Below are 5,169 nucleotides of genomic sequence, written 5' to 3'. Positions count from 1 at the left end.
TGGAGCACCAAGTTAAACAGCTTAACCAGCGCCCCACAGCTGGTGAATACCAGAGTCATGTTTGAACCCAGGCAGTTTGACTATAGATTTCACAAGCTTTATGACCTCATTCTTCATATACACACTAAATATGTTACATTCAGCCCATTAGTAAGAAATGTATATTTTTCTTATCTTTATTCAGCCTAAGGTGAAAATGTCTACTTCAAAGTATCTTAGTGTTACTTCTATTTTTACTTCCAAAGGGTTGTTACATTTTTTGAAGAACCCAAAAACTGAGTAAGACATAGTTACCAATCTTCAAAAGCTCAGTTTATAAAAAAGAAAAAACTACAAGTGAATCTGAACCAAAGCAGGCCGGGGGACAAATACCATAAGAAAGATCTAAATTTTATGCTTATTATTGTACATCTGTATCTTCAGAGGGATTTCATGTCTGAGAGCTATATAAATATGTCCATTTTCTAATATATGTGCTTGTTTGCATGTATATGTGTATAAAATTAAAACATTAGATTGATACCAAAATTAATTTTTCTTGTTGTTCAGTTGCTCAGTCGTGTCAGACTCTTTGCAACTCCATGGGCTGCAGTGCACCAGGCTTGCAGCCCTGCACTATCTCCTGGCGTTTGCTCAAACTCATGTCTATTGAGTTGATGATACCACCCAACCATCCCATCCTCTGTCGCCCCCTTCTCCTTTTGCGTTCAATCTTTTCCAGCATCAGGGTATTTTCCAATGAGTCAGTTCTTCACATCAGGTGGTCAAAGTATTGGAGCTTCAGCCTCAGCATCAGTCTTTCCAATGCATATTCAGGACTGATTCCTTTAGGATTGACTAGTTGGATCTCCTTGCTGTCTAAAGGACCGTCAAGAGTCTTCTCCAGCCTCACAGTTTGAAAGCATTAGTTCTTCGGCACTCAGCCTTTTTTATGGTCCAATTCTTACATTCATACATGACTAATGGAAAAACCATAGCTTTGACTCTGCAGACCTTTGTCAGCAAAGTAATGTCTCTGCTTTTTAATATGCTGTCTAGGTTGGTCATAGCTTTTCTTCCAAGAAGCAAGCGTCTTTTAATTTCATGGCTGCAGTCACTGTCTGCAGTGATTTAGGAGCCCAAGAAAGTAAGACCTATCACTGTTTCCATTTTTTCCCCATCTATTTGCCATGAAGTGATGGGACCAGATGCCATGATCTTGGTCTTTTGAATGTTGAGTTTTAAGTCTTCAGTAATTCAAAAAGCACTAAGAAAATCTTGTAGTTTCCTGTCCTAAACCTGTGAAAGAGAGAGGTTGACCTGAATTTTGATGACCCCAAGAAAATGTGTCCCAGAAAATGCGTGTGCACATGTGTATCTGAATGCTAATAAAAGTTTTTCTGTTTGTCTTTATTTCCCATGCAGAGTGAAAAAACAATTCCAATTATTTGAACTTTCAGATAGCTCAGAATTCGGAACAGCAGAAGTCTTTTCTGTAATATGTTTATGAGCACAATTCCTGGAATGCAGGAGACTGAATAAATGTGTGTTATCCTTTGTATTCATCTAGTTCTTACTCCTCAATATTTTGGTATGATCTGTTCAACTAAGTTTAGAATATTGTTCAACACTATCTTTTCAAATGGAAATCCTTAAAGCTAGATCTGAACAGCCTGATGAACTAAATAGGAAAGAAGGTTCTGTAGTCCTCACACCAGTGAAGTCCCTCAGCCCAGTACTGGGCATGTACTGGGCAACCATGCAATTGGCAGACTGTGGGGCCTGAGGGTTCTGTGACACCAGGGAGAGGGCATGGGCTTTGAAATCATAAAGACACAGGTTCAAAGTCTGTCACAGTAAGTATTCACCTTTGAGCATGCTGTTTAATTTGCACTTCTTTGCCTTTAATATAAGAATAATGCTAACACAAAAGTATCTAGTAACAATGAAATGGGCATATATAGGGAAATGCATCCAGAATAATGCTTAGGACATGGTGCCATCAATAAAAGACAGAAGAAGAGCAGGAAGAGGACATAGAAGAGAAGGGGCAAAGGAAAACAGTTATTTCTGCAAAATAAATTACCCCAAGTGAGCAGCTTAAAACAACCAGTAGGTGTGCACTAAGTCACTTCAGTCCTGTCCAACTCTTTTCAATCCTATGAACTGTAGCCCTCCAAGCTCCTCTGCAATGGGATTCTACACGCAAGAATAGTGGAGTGGGCATGCCCTTTGCCAGGGGATCTTTTCAACCCAGGGATTGAACCTACATCTGTCTCCTGCATTGGCAGGTAGGTTCTTTACCCCAGCACTACCTGGGAAGCCCCAAACAACAAATATTTATTCTCTTATCCAGTTTCTGTGGGTCAGGATTTGGTAGCAGCTTAGAAGGGTGGTTATGACCCAGGTTTCCTCTTGAGCTTGCATTAAGTTGTCAGCTGGTGCTATGATCCTTTGAAGACTCAACTGGGGCCAGAGGATCCACTTCCAAGCTCAGTAGCATGGCTGCTGGAATGCCTCAGAAGATTTGCTTCCAGACTTATTCACATAGTTGCCACAGGCCTTTCTTCCTTGCCATGGTCTGCCGCTCCATAAGCTGCCTGAGTGTTCCCATAGCATGGCATGGTAACTTGAAAAAGAGAAAGCCAGAGAGTGCCCAAGATGGAAACCACAGTCTTTTTATAATCTAGTCTCAGGATAATCTCAATTACTTCTACATTTTTCTATTTGTTGAAGCTAATCAGTAAATCCAGCCCACACTCAAGGCTGGGAGATTGATTACACAGGATATGAATAACAGGAGATAGGGATACTGGGGACTATCTTAGAGAATGTGTGATACAGTTCTCTGTTTTTCTCCATCAAACTAGCTTTCCAAAAATTAGGAATAAAGTGCTCAGTATTGGAAGATGTGCTTGTGGTGCATGCTAAGTCACTTCAGCTGTTTTGTACTCTTTGAAACCCCATGGATTGCAACCTGCCAAGCTTTGCTGTCCATGGGATTCTCCAGGTAAGAATCCTGGAGTGGGTTGCCATGCCCTCCTCCAGAGGATCTTCCCAACCCAGGGATCGAACCTGCATCTCTTACGTCTCTTGCATTGGCTGGTGGGTTCTTTACCACTAGCGCCACCTGGAAAGCTCTTTGAAAAGTATATATATATATATAAAGATATATATAAAGATTTACATAAAATTTATATAAATTTATATATATAAATTATATATATATATATATATATATATATAATTATAAAGATATGTAATTCTGCATCTACTAGTGAAAGTGAAGTTGCTCAGTCGTGTCCCACTCTTTGTGACCCCATGGTCTGTAGCCTACCAGGCTCCTCAGTCCATGGAATTTTCCAGGTAAGATTACTGGAGTGGGTTGCCATTTCCTTCTCCATGGGATCTTCCCAACCCAGGGATCTAACTTGGGTCTCCCTGGCTACAGGCAGACGCTTTACCGTCTGAGCCACCAGGAAGCATCTACAAGAGTGATTCTTAATTCAGGTCTCATGATATTCTGATGCATATGCTTGTGCTTAGTCACTCAGTCATGTCTGACTCTTTGTGACCCCATGGACTGTAGCCCACCAGGCTCCTCTATCATGGAATTCTCCAGGCAAGAATACTGGAGTGGGTTGCCATTCCCTTCTCCAGGGTATCTTCCTGACCCAGGGATGGAACCTGGGTCTCCTACATTGTAGGCAGATTCCTTACCATCTGAGCCACCAGGGAAATCCATTCTGATGTGTATATATTTTAAATCTTTTTTATCTTGATTTTGCAAATGAAGATCAAGTGCAATTTTTAAATCACAAAAATTAAATTATCTTTGATTCCTTCCAATATTTTAGTATGAAAAAATTTCAAAGAAAAAGCAAAATTAAAAGGATTTTGCAGCGTTGATATATCACTCATCATTTAAATACTATCATTAATATTTATCGTACTTGCTTCCTCACGTACCTCTTTATCTAGTCATCCTTTTATCTAGCCTTTTATCAGTCTTACTGTTCTGTGCATTTCAAAGTAAAGTGAAGATATCAATACACTTCCCCTTAAATACTTCAGCATGTATATAATTAACTAGAGTTTAACATTTATTTGCAGTATCTTATGCAAATTTATATATATTAAATATATCTGCATTGAAAGGGCACATTCACCAAGTCTTAAACAATGCAAACACCTTTGTAACCCACACCCCTAGCAAGATATATGGCATCAGCATCACCTCAGAAAGTTTCCTCATGCACCTTCACAACCCCTGTTCCCACTCCTAGAGACAAATTATTTTAATTTTTTTTACCATAAATTAATTTTGCGTACTCTAGAATTGCATATAAATGGAGCCATAGAGTGTGGACTCTTTTTTGTAAGGCTTCTTTCACTTAGCATAATGTCTTTAAGATGCATCAGTATCATTGTGTGTATCAGTAGATTTTAAAGGCAGAAATTAAACATTTTAAGGGAGGAAATTACAGATGAAAGGGAACGGTTTGAGCAAAGGCCTAGAAAGACATTCCCTGTAAGCCATTTAACCTCAAGTCACATTGCACAAAAAATTGTGTCTGAGGAAAGACTGACTCACTGAAATGGGAAGGATAGAAGGATAGAATAATACCTCAAAAAGGCACGGTTCTGTGAAGGATGACATTGCAGTTGTCAGTGTCATTGGATCCACTCAATTCGGTCACATCTTCCTGAGAATAAGTGGCTGCTGCTGCGGCTAAGTCGCTTCAGTCGTGTCCGACTCTGTGCGACCCCATGGCAGCCCACCAGGCTCCCCCGTCCCTTGGATTCTCCAGGCAAGAATACTGGAGTGGGTTGCCATTTCCTTCTCCAATGCATGAAAGTGAAAAGTGAAGTCGCTCAGTCATGTCTGACTCCCAGCAACCCCATGGACTGCAGCCCACCAGGCTCCTCCGTCCATGGGATTTGCCAGGCAAAAGTACTGGAGTGGGGTGCCATTGCCTTCTCCGAGAATAAATGGAAGATACTCTTAAATACAACAGAAGAATGGAATCAAAATCACTCTTTGCAAGTGACTCATATATAATATTCTAAAAGTTAGAAAATACATTTGGCAAATGGACTTGCAGAGCCCTTTAAAAAGAGAAGCTAGAGTGATATTTTTGTCATTGCCTGGAGCTACTTCTTTTGTCAGCCTAGTTCTCCAGTCTGGGT

The sequence above is a fragment of the Bos indicus x Bos taurus genome, chromosome 16, assembly GCF_003369695.1.
Source record: "Bos indicus x Bos taurus breed Angus x Brahman F1 hybrid chromosome 16, Bos_hybrid_MaternalHap_v2.0, whole genome shotgun sequence".
In the NCBI taxonomy this organism is placed as follows: Eukaryota; Metazoa; Chordata; class Mammalia; order Artiodactyla; family Bovidae; genus Bos; species Bos indicus x Bos taurus.
This window is presented reverse-complemented; position numbering follows the sequence as displayed.